At 49.0% G+C, this 17,897-nt stretch overlaps 1 long non-coding RNA gene across 3 annotated transcripts; it reads right to left on the minus strand.

Annotated features, from left to right (window-relative positions):
* Positions 1 to 5,387: 5,387 nt before the first annotated feature.
* LOC102550429 (uncharacterized) lies at positions 5,388 to 16,370 on the minus strand. 3 transcript variants are annotated; one of them, XR_015620554.1, is made up of 5 exons: positions 16,217 to 16,370; positions 14,640 to 14,823; positions 12,896 to 13,005; positions 10,010 to 10,513; positions 9,512 to 9,903 (listed from the first exon to the last, which is right to left on the minus strand). It is a non-coding gene; the product is annotated as an uncharacterized LOC102550429 (long non-coding RNA). The 3 variants fall into 3 exon arrangements; XR_015620553.1 differs by lacking the exons at positions 9,512 to 9,903; positions 10,010 to 10,513 and adding an exon at positions 5,388 to 5,576; XR_015620555.1 differs by lacking the exons at positions 9,512 to 9,903; positions 10,010 to 10,513 and adding an exon at positions 11,022 to 11,389.
* Positions 16,371 to 17,897: the final 1,527 nt, after the last annotated feature.

The following is a 17,897-nucleotide window of genomic DNA, read 5'->3' on the forward strand; positions in this document are numbered from 1 at the left end:
TCCAAAGCCACATCTACTGCAAAGAGACCACACCTCCTAATCCTTTCAAATAGCTCCACTCCCAGACCAAGCTCTCAAACACATGCACCTATGGGGGCCACTCCTATTGAAACCACCACACACCCTGTGAATGGCTCAGCTACATTTCTTACACAGCCCAGGGTCACCGATCAGAGGAGGCACTGCCAGGTCACTTCTACTGAGATAGAAATCAAAAAGATGCACCACAGACTTGGACACAGGCAAAGCCAGTGGAGGTGACTCCTCGGTTGAGATTCTTTCTCTCTGAGCATCTCAGCTTTGTATCAGGTTGACAAAGGCCAGACAACGTACCGTGCAAGTTACTGTGACGGTGCCTGGGATAAGATGAGTGGATGCTCTTTGGAAGGCAGAGTGAAGGGTGTGTGAACACATGAATGCAGAGTGTTTGGAACCTGCTTTATTGGAGACCAAAATGGCACAGGGAGACCTCTGTAGCCCCCTGGGATGGGCACAGTAGAGACAAGGAAGGCCATAATATATGTATATATATATATATATATATATATATATATATACACTCATGGAATTTTAATGTACAAATGCTATTATATTTTAGTGTGCACATATATCTATTATTTCAATTATAAATATTTTTATATTTTAGTATGGGTGGGCATGTGTGTGCATGTGTGTCTATTTGACTGTGTGCATGTGAGTGTGTGCATGTGAGTTTGTGTCTATGTGAGTGTGTGCATGTGCATGCGTGTGCATAGGTGAGTGTGTCTATGTGAGTGCGTAAGACATCAGTGCAGTACCTGTGGAGGCCAGAAGAGGGCGTCGGATCTCTGGAGCTGGAGTTTCATGTGATTGTGCATCACTCAGCATGGGTGCAGTGTACTGAACTCTGGTCTCCAGGAAGTGCAGCAAGCAATCTGGCTTGTGATTCCTTTCTCCGGCTTCTTTACCCACCTTACTTTGGATTGATTCCATCCCATTATCTTTATCTACCGCTCAGCCCCTCCACTCCAAGTTTGTTGTTTTTCTGGGACTCGCTGTGTGAGCATTTTGACTAATTGTGGCCCGTCTTCAATATTATGACACTGCATGTATAGTTTTGTGACTTTACAGTAATAAATTGTATTTGTTCCTCAAGTTATTTATGTTAATGTCATATTTTACTTTTATATTTGCTGAAACTCTATAGAAGAATGTGTTGTTATTTTTTTCCTTTGTTTCTCCTGTTTTGCTTTGAATTCTTGGATAGGAGTACTTTCTGACTTCTGGGAATTAATTATGTGAATGACCCTTCCTGGTCTTACAGTCTTATTTAACTGTTAAGTTATCTTTTGAAAGTTGAATATGAAAACAGTTGCATGTGTCAACAGCTCCCTGATTTCGAGTGCATTGCAGTCTCCTCTTGCAAAAGAAGTGTGGCCATCTTCTCAAGCTTTCCTGACTAATCCTGCTCAGTTTTGGTTAATTTTCCCAGCCTTTATCATGCCTGTGTTTTTGCATAGTTTTCTGGGCCCTTAAGTGGTAGCCCAGGCAGCACTTACTGCAATCCTCCTGCCTCAGCCTCTAGTGTGCTTAGACTATATACTTCAGCCACCACACTTGCTCCTTAAATAAGATTTTAAAGATGTTACCTCTATATCTTATGTCTTGAGCGGGTTTTAAAGAAACATTTAGAGACATTTTGCTCTCCTGCATGAAAACCCTGCTCCTTCCTCTCCCTCTCACCCTCCCTCTCTCCCTCCCTCCCCCTCTCCCTCCCCCTCCCCCTTCCTCCCCCTTTCCCCTCTCCCTTTCTCCCCTTCTCCTCTCTCCCCTTCTCTTCCTCTCTCTCTCTCTCTCTCTCTCTCTCTCTCTCTCTCTCTCTCTCTCTCCTCTGACATTTGGTTGCTGGACAGTAATCCATCTTTATGTGGCTTCCTGTGTTTGCCATGATGGGACTTATTAAGCCTCTTAGATTCACACACTAGAGTTTTATCAAGTAGACTATACCTAGTGCTTTCGTACATGCTTTGGCCTTTATGAGCTTCTGTTTTGGCTCCTTGAATTGCTGGCAGGTCACATTGCTGAGTGTGCCCCTCAGACCTCCATGGTGCTATGCGGCCTACAGGCCCTCCCCCATTGGGAAGTTTGTCTTTGTGTGTCTTCGAACCCGCTGACCCGTTTTTCTTATGCCTTTAATCTGCCCTTTGTCTGGAAGCTTCACTTGGCTTCGAGATGGTCTCTGAATTTCACCGAATGTTTTGGCAGTCTCCTATTTTATTTACTGTTTCCATATTTTCCCTTTAGTCCACGGTTCACAACCTTCCTAACACGGAGACCCTTTAGTGCAGTTCCTTATGCTGTGGTGACCCCCCCAACTGTAAAAGTATTTTCGTTGCCACTTCATAACTGTAATGTGGCTACTTTTATGAGTTGTAGTGTAATTATTGTGGTTCCTGATAGTCTTGGGTGACCCCTGGAAACGGGTCACTGGAGTTCCCCAGAGGGGTCGCGACCCACAGGTAGAGAACCCTTCTCTTAAGTCTTGACCATGTGTACTATAACTGTGTGGGTGATCTTTTCTTTTCACTACCTTGTCTCTGGGTCCTTGGCTCTGCTTACATGGTGTGCATTTATCTGTCAATTGCTCATAGCGTCTGTCTTTCCATGATCGGCAACTTTTGGCTCTCGACGTTTCTCTAAGCATTGCTGAGCTGTTCTCCCTTCCTTCGGGTTCCATAAGCTTTGCTCCTGATGAGGTTTGCTTACTTGTGCATCCAGCTGTTCATCTGGAGCCTGCGGTTGGTGTCCCTCACAACAGCCGCCTCTAAACAACAGCGGCTGGACCCTATCGACAGATCACAAATGTCGTCTTCCTTGAATGCTCAGGAGCTAAACAAGGTGTCCCCTCAGGATTGCAGGTATGGATTCTGGGACTCATTTGTCTCACAGCCAAGTCTTTACCACAGAATTACTTGCTAGCTCTTTACCCCAGAATAACACTCTTTACCTTAGGGCTTCCTGCTAGACCTTCCCAAATGCTCTAAGATCCACTCTGTGCTTGTGAGAAACTTTTTGTGGATTTCTTAATTCCCTTTTACACATGACCTGTCTTCCTCTAGTCTAGACCTCCAGATACATTTGCCCTGGAGCCTCGGTGAGGACACCACTGCTCACCTCAGGCCCCTGCCCTCTGCTCTCTGGGGAGACAGCGGCCATCTTGCTTCTTTTGGGATTTCCGGCCTCTGTTGCCAGATCTCTGGTGTTCAGCATGCTCTGTGCGATTTCCTAGCTGCTGTGATGAGAGCTCGGGGCTGCTCCATTTATTTTAGCATGGCGGGAGTAGAGATCTATCTCTCTGATGAGCCTGGAGCCAGTAAAGACAGCCTAGACTTTCACTCACTGTCCAGTCTCTTGCCGGTAATTACCTGGCGGACATCTCATGCCCTGTTATTATCTCTGAGTCACCACGTCCAAAAGGAACTCCTTGTCTTTCCCTTGGCACCGGCTCTTCCTTGCAGTCAACCTGTGTCTGTCAAGCTCAGATCTCAGCCATCTTTAAACATTAACTCCATTGTCTACCTCCTCCTTTTAATCCATTCAGCTTCAAAGTACGCCAGTTCTTTGAAGATCTATTAAATATACTCCTGTCTTTCAATTCCTACCCAACTTTACTGGGACAAGTCCCCATCAACTCAATAATAGCTTTCCCAAGGGGACACTGAGGGGGAGGCAGGCTGATGTTGCAAGGTGCCTCTCAGGAATAAGCAGGATCTAGCACCACATCAGACCCACCTGCAACCTGCAGCCTCCCACCCTCCCCACCACGCTCCCCACTGAATCTCCCTTCTAATTCTCTCTCTTCTGAGCTCACTCTTATTTCCTTTCCCTCATTACCATGCTATGTATGAGAACCCTCAAAATAAAGATGGCTTCCTCTAGGAAGTCTCCCACTCTGTGTGTGTGTGTGTATGTGTGTGTGTGTTGTGTAATTACCTGTGTATCTGTCTGTGTATGTATGTGTGTCTGTGTGCATGTTTGTGTATATCTCTGTGTATGTGTGAATGTGTGTGCCTGTGTATGCATGCTCATGCGTGTGCACACATGAGTATGTGCAGATGTGCATGTGTGCGTGTGTGTGTGTGTGTGGGTGTGTGTGGGTGTAAAGTTGAATACAGAGATGCAGGATGCCTTCCTCAGACACTCTACACACTATTTTTTGAGGCAAGGTCTCTTTCTGGAGTCCCTCACTTCAACTAGACCTCAGATCCTTGGACTCTGTCAACCCATGTATGGATTATAGGCATATGTTACTATGATCAGCTCTTTCTGTGGGTACGAGAGACGCATACTTACATACCAAGCGTGTTGACCGATGAGCTTATCTCCATTCCCCTCTCCTTTATCCCTGTGTGCTAGAAGGCCTCCCCAAGGCTCATTTCCCATGGTGCACTTTTCCTGTCACATGACTTGATAACTGTCTCTTCCTCCAGTGTTCCTCCCGTGTTCCTAGCTCTCCTGTCTCTGTCATGGGAATTGTCTTGTCTTACAGGAAGGGGATCCATAGTTGTTGACTCCACAGAAGCCTGGGTGCTGAAAGCCATAACATTGGTAACATTGGTAACACTGGTAACATTGGTAACACTGGTAACATTGGTAACATTGGTAACATTGGTAACATTGGTAGACATTGGGTGGGCAGGCCCTGCTGGTAGATTCTAAGGAGAAACAAAGACTTATGTAGCTCCAATAGAAATACCGAGAAGGAATGGCTGACTTACTGTTTAGTATAACATCCCTCGGTGTCATCTGGGCCAGCAATATAAGTGCTACCACTTATGTAGCTAGAAGTCTAGAAGCTGCAGGACCGGAGTCTCCAGATGCCCCAAGCTGCTGTCCCATCAGCTGGGCTGGGGCAGGTCATCTGTTCCCTGTGATATCACAGTGATCCTGTCAGGCCTAATTCACAGGATCATAACTGTTCTGAAGATGGGGAAATGGGTGTGTATGGTGGCAACACTCTCCAGACACAGTTGGTCCCCAAGGTTCCCACATGCTGGTGCTTTTCCAGTTCAGGGCCTAATATGAAAGAAGGATCCTTCTGGGCGTCACAGATGCCAGGACACCCAACCACCATCCTATCCCAGCACCATGCTATACCAACACCACCCTAGCCCAAGGCCACCTTACTCCAGCTTCCAAGCCTTCTGTCTACAATCTATCCCAGCTCCATCCTACCCCAGCATATTAGTCAGGGTTTAAGTGAACCAGAATTTACAGAATAAATAATGAATGTGCATATTGTGCCCACCTTATAGAATAAATGTCTCTATCTATCTATCTATCTATCTATCTATCTATCTATCTAATCTGTTATCTATCAATCTATCATCTATATATCTATACAGAACTTATAGAACGACTGTATATGGAATTTATTATAATGACTTATAGTCTTTGACACAGCTAGGCCAACAATGACTGTCTACCAACGGAAGAGTCGAGAATCCAGTAGTTGTTCAAGAGGCTGGATGTCTTATCTTCAGTATGTGCTGGAGTTCCAAATAGCAGGCTCCGATGCCATCGAGGAAATGGGCTCTCTGGTGAAAGCAAGAGCACATAGGCACTGAGAGAGCAAGCGTCTTCCTTCCCTATCCTTTCAATAGGCTGCCAGCAGAAGGTGCGGACCAGATGAAAGGCAGATCTTTCTACCTCAAAGATACAGATTACAGATGTGTCTTCCCGCTTCAAATGATTTCATTAAGAAAAAGAAAAATTCTTCACAGGTGTGCCCAGCCATTGTTGTTTCAGTTAATTCCCAATGTAGTCACCCAAGCACAGCCACCAGTCCCTCACAGAAGTCAGCCCATGAAAAATGCAAGCCCCAGTACTAGCTCTCCCCAGATACCGGCTCTCCCCAGATAGATACCAGCCCAGTCCATTCACCCTCTTGATACCAGGCCAAGCCCATCTACCACCACCCTCTCCTAGGCCATTCCATTCCATCCACCATGTGATTCCAGTTACCATGTCATTCCAGCCAACATCTGGGCCCAGCATCTAACCCCAGCCAACATCTGGCTGTAACTCTAAGGTCAACCTTAAGGGTGAACTGCCCAGCTGAGCCCAGCCACTCCCAGGGGATTTAGAGATGCTTCTTGGGAGCTTTGCTACTTAAGGTTGGATGATGGGACCTCTGCCCTCATCTTGCACTGTCTAATCAGTCCATAGTTTAAAGGGACCACACTCTGGGTATCTGCAAGGGGTACACTCAGTGGATGCTGTCCATTGCTATGGTTACCACTAGTCCTCAGGGTCCTTCCCCAATGGTCAGAACATGTGAAGAGATCAAATAAGAGTCTTCCAGAAGGTGGGAAATCATGAAGATGGCATAATGCTATCTTCCTGAATGAAGACAGTTAAGGCTGAAGAAACAGCTCAAGCACAGGTCCCAAGAAGAAACCAACTGATGGCCAACTCTTGGGCCTTTGTCTTTAAGATAACATCTGAAGGGTGAGAGCCACCAAGGCTGGAGGTGTGGAGGAGCCTGTTCAAATGGGTGCATTTGTGGGAACACGCAGGGTCTCATCAGCAGGAGTATCTCAGCCTCAGAGACTCTTGATTCCTCTCTGACGCCCTAGCCTGTGTGATGTCTAAACCTCTCAGGTTGGCCCTGAAAACAAGAGTAATGACCCTAGCACATCATCTCAGGAGCCTGTAAAAGATTAAGTAGACACTAGCAGAGGGGCATGAAGCCTTAAGAAACGGGGCTCTGACTTGGCCACTAATATTTCTAGAATGTTCTGAGCTCTTCCTTGGAAAGGGGTTCCTTCAGCTCCCTACACCTACACCAAGTCAAGCATCCTGGGCTTCAGGGGGAATGCTAGGACATTATGCCTGGATCCTTAAGTCACGCTGGAGAAAAGTTTAGCTGAGAAGGCAGACCTCTTCATTCAGGTGTCCACAGAGCAACCCACGATGCCTCCTCTTTCTCTGGAGTTTGGCATTCTTAAACCCATCACTGGCCAGAGCTCAAACTTACTAGGAGAGACGTGCTTCCCCGAGGGAGAGTGGGTCCTGCCTTAGTTAACTTTCAAACTGCATAGATGACCAAAGACAGACAGAGCACAGTATGGAGAAAAACTGCTGGCCTGAGCATGATTGAAGTGGACACAGAAGTCTGCATAGAATAGAAAAAGAGACATTCTTCAAGGGGACAGCGGGGACATCTCTGGGGACCTACTTCTCAGTATTTATGGAATAACAAGTCCCTGCTTCCTGTCAACCCCCAAGTGAACTTCCCTAAACTAAACAGAATGGAAAACAATCCCTCAGGAAAGGAGCCGGGCAGTGAGAGGAGACAGCCAAACACACGTCTCACGAGTGAGGGAAATATTAGGACTGTGAAGTTTTCAAAAGGGAGGGTGGGGGTGGGGGTAATGGGAGAGTGGACCAACCAAAACTTAAGATAGACGGGGAACGTCGTATAGAAACCTGTACAATGAAACTCGGACTGCTCGGGAAGCCTCCATCCCACTGATTAGTGTCCAGAGTTCTGGAAGGGGTGAGCAGGCTGCTGGAGGAGAAATTTACCCAGCTGTGGCTCTTGAATCATTGTAGCACTGACCTGCCACGCAGGATGTTCTCACTAATGGCACAGATGCTTGGTGAGTAACTGTAACCATTTTTAATTCTATTTTTAACGATGGTTCTTAAACGCTTTAACTTTCCTTGTAACCCACCAGAGGAAGTGGGAAAGAAAGGATATGGGGGAAGTGGACCTGTTTAGAAAGGTTCTCTGGAGCAGCGCCCTTCTGTGTTGTCTCAAATCGACAGTTTCTTTCACAGGTCAGCAGCGGCAGCTCGATCCCCTTGCAAACACTAAACGGATACACCATCAATCCAGTTCAGTCCGGTTTGCTAGTCATTTTAACAATAGTGATGACAGGACCTAGCAGAGACAGTGCTTTCCCACCCCTCAGCTCCTCCCTGTGCTCCAGCACCCACCCCTGAGGCAGTGTGGGATAAATGCAATCAAACTCCCTGACTTCTGTCTCCCCTAGCAGCCATGCCCGGTGGCAGAGAGGACACAGACCTACAACTCTACACCTGTGGATCAAGATGTACCCCCCAGTGACTTCTCTAGCACCATGATTGCCTGCATGTCAACATGCTTCCCACCATGATGATCATGGACTAGGCCTCTGGAGTTGTAAGCCAGCCCTCAGTTTTGTAATAGGTGCCTTGGCTGTGCTGTCTCCTCACAGTGACTAAGAAACGCCAGGGACTGTGTTAGAGCACAGGACTCCAGGATGGGCAAGATCACAGCCTCGGGAGAGATAGAGAAGTGTGAGTCGTAGAGTTTCCTCACACAGAGTATGCTCACTGGATGGCCTAATCACAGGGACACTTACCTCATGCCAGCACCCTATGTCTGGATCATGACCATCTCCCTTGCCTTCTCTGCAATGACCACTTCTGTATTCTTCCCAGGTATCCCTTCTCCACTCACCAGAGTTCTCCTAGGAGCCTTCTCCCCTCATGGCCAAGCTCCTTCATCTCCTTCCCCTCCTTGGACAGCTAACTGTCAAGTGGAAATCGTGAGGGCAGTGGAGGAACTGTGGGATTGCATGCAGAAGGCAAGAGCTGAGCCATCAGTTGAGAACATCTGGGAGAAGAGGCCAAGATACTAGGCAGTCCCCCTGGGTCTGTTTTCTCTCTAGGTCAAAGGTTAAGACTTTCAGCATTTCACCTTTGAGGCTAATGAACATGGCCTCTGGGCTTGGCTTGAGTTTGCACCAGCCAGAAGAAACACCTGTCTTCCTGGGGAGCCCTGTAGGTGTTCCCCGAAGGTCTTTCCCTCAGGCACTGGTCCACTCCCAGAGTCCTCTCCCCCAGCAGATGTTTAGAACTTCCAACAGTCTCTGGCCTAGTTTTCCTTCCCCTCCCCAAAGCATGCAGATGGGTTGCTAAGGTATCCAGTGTACCCGCCATCTGCCCTTCCCCTGGATTCCTCCCCTGAAGGTCCACACAGAGAAAGGCATATCCTAAGAATAGCCTTTTGAAAGACCCTGCAGACCTGCGATTGAAGCAAGGTTTGAGCACGACGCTTTCCTGGAGGGGATTCTGGGAACACAGGGAGGAAAGAAGGAGAGGCTGCAAGGCAGGAGACAGTTCACCACGGGCTGGAGTTATGTTCTGGACGAGGTCACCCCCAAAGCAGGTGGCAGGATTTCTGCAGAGTCTCTAACAGCAACAGCCTTCTTGGAGAAATCCCACAGAAAGAGCAAAGAGTTACCATGTAAGTACAGATCTCTCAGCTTCACTTGGCAGCTTGGGGTGGAAATCAGGTCCTACGCCATTGGCGGGAGTTCTCAGACACTTCCGGGAGGTGAGCCTGGGAGCAGAAATTCCCACCTTGCCCATTGCTTGTTTGCTTCCTCATCAAACGTTCAAAGGCTGACCTGTACAGTCGGCTGTGTCAAGCAATGACCCCTCAGGTGGGAGGGAACAGATGACCCAACACATAATCTCTAAGATGACTTCGAGGAGTTTTATTACATATTATTTTGCTCAGGGGCCTGTGGAGAGCAGAGCACAGTTGCAGGATTTGGTTCTTTCCTTCCACTGTGCGCACCCTGGGAGTCTCACTCACTGGTGAGTGTTTTTTGTGTAGAAGTGAAAGCTTGCATCTCAATGTGTTTGTTTTTCTGCATAGGCAACTTCCCGTTTGACTCCCCCATCCCTGAATCAGGCTGAGCAGCGGCCAGGAGAGCAGACCCAGCAGATGCAGCTAGGAAAGGTCTTTACCGACAAACCTGGAAAACTGAATTCTATCCCCAGGGCCCATCGGGTAGAAGGAGAGAAGCGACTTCTGCAAGTTGTTCTCTGACACCCACATAGATTCCAGGTCATGGGTGCAACAACCTAGGTAAATAAGCAAGTGAAGTCTGATTTTAAAATGCTGGTGTCTTGTCAAATGACCGTGTGCTGGGGCGATCTCTCTCCACTTGCCACCCCACTTGCGCCTCACCTGAGGGGCCATGTCCTGCTTGACACACACACCTGGCTGTCTAGGCCAACCTGTGGGGGTGTAGAGGCTGGCGTGTAGGGGGTTGCGTGCTCCACATCTGCTGTCAGGCTGGCCTAGCCACAGAAGCCCCCTATGATGACAGGACTTGTCTTGTTCCGAGAGATCTTGTGGCCACAGAGAAGATGCAATGTTTCCCCAAGGAACATCCTTTGCTTTTGGCCGTCGAGGGCGTTTATTCCGTGATCGGCGCATAGCCAGTTTTTCCAGTCTTCCAATGTGGACTGAATCCTTGGGAATCCCGAGGGTCTTCAGTGTCAGACTGAGACTGCTGAAGTGTCCGGCCTCATGGACTACTGGGATCCGAGCCTCTCCTGTGTGCAGGCGGCCACCATTGGACTCACTCACCAGCCCCGATTGCATAAGCCGATCTGACAAACCCTCTTTGGGATGCTCTCTGAATCTATTGGCTCTGGTTCTCTCAGATGAAAGCAACATCTTTGATCTCTGTAGAATAAGGGGAGGCTGATAAGGAGATGGTCTGGGGAAGGACCGGGCTGAGCTGAGCTTGGGGTCCCCACTTCCTCTCCTTCTCATCTGGTTGAGTCACCGTCACCTTTCCCTCTTTGGCCGCAAGCCTCTGCACACCCTGACCGCCAACAGCGGCCGTAGAAGATATTCCTGGGAAACACACCAGATTCCCATCTCCCTTCCACCAGCTCTTCAGGCCGACTTGAACTTGAGTTTAAAATTAGAAGCCAGCAGGGCTCAGAGCTCCTTCCTGCCTTTTCCAGTACTGGATCCTGCCAAGCTGATTTCCTTGTCATTGCTTCCAGCATGAGATGTTCATTTGCTCTTTGAAAATAACATTTGGAGCCACTGAAACAAGTCTCCCTGGCTGAGATAAATCAAAGAGGGTACAGCTCGAGCTCAGGGTTATACTTCATCCAGAGGAGACCTGCTCTCCTGGAAAGCACCCAAGGCTTCCCAGTTGAAATACAGCCTCCCCCTTAATTTCATTCTTCAAGCCCCCTGCCCAGTGTCAGTTTGATTTAAGTGGTAATTCAATCCCAAAGTGAGCCACGGCTTTCGATGGGTCTCACGGCTTTTCACGGTTTTCCTGCATAATGTTTCTTGAGTGTAAGGACTCTGGGCCGAGAGATGCTTCTCTCATCTGCTGTTCATGCAAAGCGTAAAGTATCAAAGCCCAGTGAGGTCCTGGATTGGGAAGTCATGTGTCTGCCTCCACCATGGACGCATCTCAGCGTGATTTCCTCCCACCCGGAAGAACAAAGCCCAAACAGATGCCTGCAGAGATGTCTCATTAGGGTTTCTCCTCCATGGCCTGCAGATACACAGTACAATGAGTGGTCCCTCGATGACCTACAAAGGAAACCACCACGCTGCATGGCTTATCAAGATGAAGGGGAGCGCTCTTTTCTTTTCTTTCTCTTGCCCCTTCTCCTTGTCTCATTCCCCCATTAAAATCTCACCACGTGGGGAAAAAAAAGATGAAGGGGAGCCGGAGAGATGACTCAGTGAGTTAAGGTGTTTGTTATGCAAACGCGAGGACCCAAGTTCGAATCCCAGCACCACATAAAATCCTATACAGAGACACGGAGCTCACCAGGGCTTTCTGATATCCAGTCTACTTCTGGATTCAGTGAAATCCAGTCTCAAGGGGATAATTGGGAAGTGACAGAGGAGGACATATGATATCCTCCTCTGACCTCTGTACACATTTATACAACACACACAGACACACTCATACACAGGCACACTCACACACAGACATGCATATTTATATACAGAGACACAAAGAGACAAACACACACTCACAAAACTCACACTCACACACACACACACAGAGGCACACTCACACACAGATACATACACATTTATATACAGAGGCACACAGAGACAAACACATACAAGTCACAACACACACACACACACACACACACACACACACACACACACACCACCTCATAGCCCTTGGTACTTCTGCTGTCTCTGGTGATGACAAGTCCCGAGATTCCTGCTGGTATTCATAGGACCAGTCAATGAGAGGTGGTTTGTGATCCAGAAAGATCTAGTCTGTATCCATGGCTCTTCAGGGTCATTACCAAAACATCACTGCCTTGTAGCCTTCCAGAAGCTGTTGTTTGCACAGAACAGTTCTCAACAACGGTGCTCTGGGTGATCATCTATAAACCTAGCAGCTGGTTATGCCCACTCTGGCCTCAAAGGGAAGTGTGAGCCCAGAGGCCCTCTTCAGCACCATGGAGAGCCCCAGAGAGCCTGGGTCCTGGCCTTCGAGCATGCAGACAGACTTGCTTTCCTGAACCCTGATTTCTCCTTGCCTCTAGCCTCAGCACCTCCAGCCTCATTCCCAGAAATTCTGCACGGCTGAACAGACACAGCCTCGGAGGCCAGACATTCTGCTATATCATTTCCACCAAGTTCAAGGTCGGAGAGTTAGGAGACACTGGGAGCATTTGGGATGGTGAGGAAAGTCAGGAACTGGGTTAGGCCAGATGAGAGGGGCCCCAGTGAATTGTTTGTAAAGGTGTGTGTGTGTGTGTGTGTGTGTGTGTGTGTGTGTGTGTGTGTGAGAGAGAGAGAGAGAGAGAGAGAGAGAGAGAGAGAGAGAGAGAAGGTTTGGAAGAACCCATCTCTTGCAGACAAGCTGTCAAGCCCCTTTCACTGCACTATCTACTCCTTCCCCCAGACAGAAAGCACAGTTCAGCCACAGGAATGCCCACACTGATGAAGACCCAGGCAAGAGCCAGATAGGGTGCTTTGGAACTCAAGCTGGAGGGAAAGCAGAAATAAGAACCACGCACACACAAATAAAGGGAAAGACAATAAGGAGGCAGATGTCAGCACCTGCAGCTGCTCTCTGCGCTCAGCAAGGAGCTGTGTTCAGCGCTCCATTCTTGCTCCCAGCTTCCATTCAGCTTATGAGCCAGGCAGCTGCCTCGATTCCATCCAGCAGCCTGAAAGCAGGACAAAAACATTGTGAGGGCGCAGTTAGCGTAAAGAAAGATACTGTTCCCTTTCAATTCAGCAACATTGTTTCCCCAGAGTTAATGCAGAGACCACCACCATCCAGTGTGTCCTGGTCCTCCCTGTGGACAGGTAAGGGAGTCTCTTTTCTGGGTTTTCCTGTCCTCATATCCCTTACTTTTTCTTAGAATAAATAGCAGGAAACACATGACAGGTTTGGTGCTGTGAATGTGTCCTTTCCGTCACCACAGTATTAGGGTTGTGCATGTTAAAATCCTAACCCTGATACCCAGAACACGAACTTATTTGTAAGTCTGGTTGTTACAGACAGAAGCTGAAATGAACTGTGCTGGAATATTGGCCCATGTATGTTAAAAGGGGGCTTTTGGGTATGCACATACGTGTTCCGTACAGAGGGGGTTGGTAGGGCCAGGAACTAAGGAATGCAAAGGGGCACAGACAGATTGTCCCTGGCACAATATGTGGGAACCCAGCCCTGCAGACACCTGATCTCAGGCTTCTTGTCTCTGGGAGGGTGAGACAGTAGCCTGTCCTGTCCTTAAGGGTCTAGAGTATAGCATGTGGCTATGGAAGCCCCAGTGAACTAATAAATACAGGTTATAAAGCTCGGCTGTGTAAGGGAGTCTGTTAGTCACTCTTCTCATTGCTGTGATAAAACAGTCAACGAAAGGAAGGTTAAGGAAGGAAAGGTTTATTTGCACTCATGGTTTGACTGTACCGTCAAACAAACAAAAGGTGCCATCAAACAAAAGGCACGGAGGCTGCTTGAGAAAGCTCCTATGCTCACAGTCAGGAAGCAGAGAGACACTTCACTGGAGAGGTCAGTTCATTCTCCTTTTAGTCAGCCTGCAACCCCAGCCCATGTGATGGGGCTGCCCACGTTCAGATCCTTCGACTTCGACTGAACGGCGTCTGTCGCAGACAGGCTGCGTGTCCTAGGTGATCTACTGCTGAAGATGAGGCATCTTGGGAACTCCCGTTTGCGCTGTCTCCTGATATAGACCCTGGCTGGGAGGGAGTCCTTAAATGCTCAGAGCGCTCATATTGCCTCTTGCAAGGAGTGTGTAATCCTGGTATTAACCTCATCAGGGATGGGTCTCTTCCAGCCAGAACTGTGAACATTTACTTGCTCCTTCAACCTTTCTGGAGATGGGGTATCTATGCTTTGGGCAGGGGTGGGGGTGAAGTGTTTGGCAAGCACCTTGTCCAGTAGGCTGATTTTGTCAGCGTGATATAATTTAAGGTTATGGAACCTCAAATGAGGAAACACCCGCTTGTTTGGTCTGTAGGCAGGTCTGCAGGAGTGTGTTATTGGTGATGGGTGGATGTGGGAGGGCCCAGCTCACTCTGTGTTGTGCTATACCTGAGCAGATGGTTCTCAGTAGTCTAGAAGAGCAAGCTGGTACCAAGCCAGTGAACACCACGGATTCTACTTCAGGGTTGCCTCTAGGTCCCTGCCTGAGTTCCTGCTCCGACTTCCCTCTGTGGTGGACTGTAACACGTAAGCCAAATAAACAAACCCTTTCCTCCCTCGGTTATTTTTGGTCACAGTGTTTATCAGAGCACCAGAGCCTCACACCCTTTCTCTAACAGTGAAAAGCACCTTTAGATGGGGCCAAACGTCTCTGTGGATGAGGGGACAAATCCAAGGTGCGAAGTCACCCTGGAGAACCGCTGAGCTGGAGAGACACCGAGTCAGTGCACCAGCTTTACGGTGTGTGTTCTTGGCTCTAAAGTTAATGCCGGCCTTCGACCCAGGTGATGCCTCCTTCAGCAGAGCTCAGGTCCTGCAAGGACAGTAAATGGTGGTGGCTATACCAACAGCTGCAGACCAGCAGGGTCCAGCGTGCCGAGCTCTCTCCCGATTCACCCACAGTCTGGGTGGTTGGTCATCACATGCATCTGTCATTTCCGACGGGTCAGGTTTTACCGAGAGGGGAGGGACACGGAGCCATCTTTGTTCCCCGGGGCAGTGTTTATCTGACCTGCTATGATTATTGGGAAAAGCTCCTGTAATCTCCCTTGGCTCCAAATGTCCACTTGCTTCCCTGACCCGGAGAGCACCGTCCTCTCGCTTTGGCCTCCCAGTGCTGGAATAACAGGCAGGCACTGAGGGGCTCCGCTTTTTAACGTAGCTGCCAAGGAGCCAAAAACCAAGTTCTCCGGGATGCACAGCAATCGTGAAACTCACTGAGCCGTCTTTGCCGCCACCTCTCAGCACCCAAGACGCGCTTGCCTGTTTGGAAGCCCATCAAAGGGGGATGCTGCCAAGTTTATTCAGCCATATTGGGGCCTTGTGCTCATTTCCTTGGCATCGGTTCAAAGGCAAGAGCAGTACAGGCTAGCAAATGGATTCTACCAGCCCAGGTTCCCGCTCTCAGTGGTGAGCAAATTGAGTTTACTTTAATGGTACCCGGGGCTGTTGATTTGTTTAAATCAGTTAAATGACCGAAGTGGTATTGTTTTTTCTGCTTGTTAAAGGCTGTTATGTATCCCATCCGTCAATGTGTCTGAGGGCACCGAGCCCCTCGCCGACTCTGGAGAGGCTCCCTGGGGAGCGGCGGTCATTTCCACCAGCTGCCAGCCCACAGCCTCACAGGCGAACTGGACTCGAAGCTGGGGAAATGGGGGCCCCTGGGGATGTGGAAGGGATAGCAGGTAAACATTCCCTGTACTTTGCAGCACGGAGAGGCAACCCGGGATGATTGTCTTAGTCGTGAGGAGCTAATTACAGGGAAGAACATTCTCTCCTGGCTCCTGAGGGGATCTCTATCCTGTTCCTCAGCTGCCGGTGCAGCTGTGTCCTCAGGGGCTTCTTCTGAGCATTACTGAAGGTGCTGTGCAAGCTGTCAGGGGAGGAAGGCGATCAATAGCCCTGCCCGGCTCTGAAGCCTGCAGAATACACCAATGGCCCAGCATGTCACGGTATTCCCTCCGGGTGCTTATGTCTTGGGAGTAGCCCAACACCTTCCTAATTGGACTTGAGGCCAACTCAATAGGAAAGAATTCATCCCTGGTACCGTAAGCCTAAATGCACTGGCGGGGGGGGGGGGGGACACTCATAAGGTCCTAGAGGAGAACCTACGGCCACCCTTTTCTCAACCAGTGTCCTTTCTAACTGTGTTTTAAATGCATAATCCTTACACCCACAGGTAAGAGCAGTTATTAACTCCCCCTCACCAGAAAATCTTCTTTTTGCAGCAGTCAGAGACCACCACAGGGATTCACAACTGGTCAGTGTGCAGAGATAAACTGTCCTTAGGCTTTTGAACCCCAATTGATGCATCTTCAACATAATTGGCACTGTAAAGGCTCTGGGGATATCACAGAAGACGGGGCAGAGAGACCGTAAGGGCCTGAGGATCAGTGCACCTACTGTGAGGTCATGTCTGTGCACCTACTGTGAGGTCATGTCCTTTGCGTATGTCATGGAAGCTGCACCCAGGAAATCTCAACATTAGGGCTGGCTGTAAAGCGACACTCCCCAGTGGGCATCTCAATGTGGATGGAGGGATCTCTCACGCACATACAGCTGACACCTCCCTTCCTAGCTCTGTGGTTCTCTTACTTGGGTCCTCTCCTACCTGCTTCTCTGTGCCTCCACTGCTCTGACTTGTCCCCAAATCTCACTGCTGTGGGGCCTCAACTTCAGCAATGGCTTTGCTTGACAAAGGAACCAGAAAGGGCATGGTGACCTGGAACTACACTCCCAGGACTCTGGGGCTCAAGAGACTGACGGGGGAGGACTTGGTGTTCAGTGATAATCAGGGCTACATAGGGAGACCTTGTTCCCCACTGTGTCCCAAGACGCAAGCCAGGCTCAAACAAGCTGGTGAGGCTTCCATAAAGATGTTTCCTGAGGCTTATGAGCCTCGTCAGGCTCCTTCAAGCCTAGGTCTAACTCATTCGCGACACAGGACACTTGGTGCGTGTAACCTTGGTTTTATGATCATCACCACCTTAGAATCATCAGAAGAGCGAACCCACACTTCACTGAGAACCTCAGGCTAGAGGCAGAGACCCTGCTCACACGCTCACCCTGCTGGGTCAGAGCACGTCTAGAAAAGCCAGTGCTCTCCCACACTCAGCGCTGCGTGTGTCAAAGGTGCCTCCGTATTGTTGATAACATCAGGCTTTTGGATGAATTCCCTCCCAGCACGGGGACAAACTCTCATCCAAGATTTCCTCAGCGGGAATCTTTTCGGGCATTAGCTAGTTTTACATTGTTGCTGTTCCTCTGCCGCTGCCCTGGGAGAGTCATAGGAGAGAGAGAGGTGGTGCAGAGAAATGGCTCAGTGAGTTAAGCGCTTGCTGTGCATCCGGGAGGGCTTGATTTTGGGTCCTCAGCAGCTATGGTAAGAAGTTGAGCGCTCTGCTGTAGGTCTGTCATTCCAGCACTGGGAGGCTGTGGTGAGAGGATCTCAGGGGTGTGGCCGGCCATCGGCAAGCCCCAGGTTTGGCTAGGAGTCCTTCCTTTTACAGTCACAGCTCCTGCACTTATGGCTTGGAGAACAACACAGAAGAGGGGGTGGAAAGATTGTAAGAGTCAGAACACAGGGCCACAGCAAAGCAAAGTCGAACAGAAACGGCCACAGGAACATGACAGAGCAGTGTCGGATGCACTAGTGTGGAAAGGGGATTTTGTGGGGTTCTACTCTTAGGCAAATATTAATTACTGGGACTAGGAGATCTAGCCTCCAGGGATGCGCCTCCTTATTGACTGTTCAATACAGAGGGGCCAGCCTTGAAACCATGTATGCACAAACAAAACAGACTCAGAGGTTATATTCACATATACAACCATGCATATGTATACATACACACATGTATACGCATGTAATACTAGTCAAAGAGGCTATCA

This window comes from Rattus norvegicus, chromosome 5, assembly GCF_021556685.1.
Source record: "Rattus norvegicus strain SHRSP/BbbUtx chromosome 5, alternate assembly SHRSP_T2T, whole genome shotgun sequence".
Classification (NCBI taxonomy): Eukaryota; Metazoa; Chordata; class Mammalia; order Rodentia; family Muridae; genus Rattus; species Rattus norvegicus.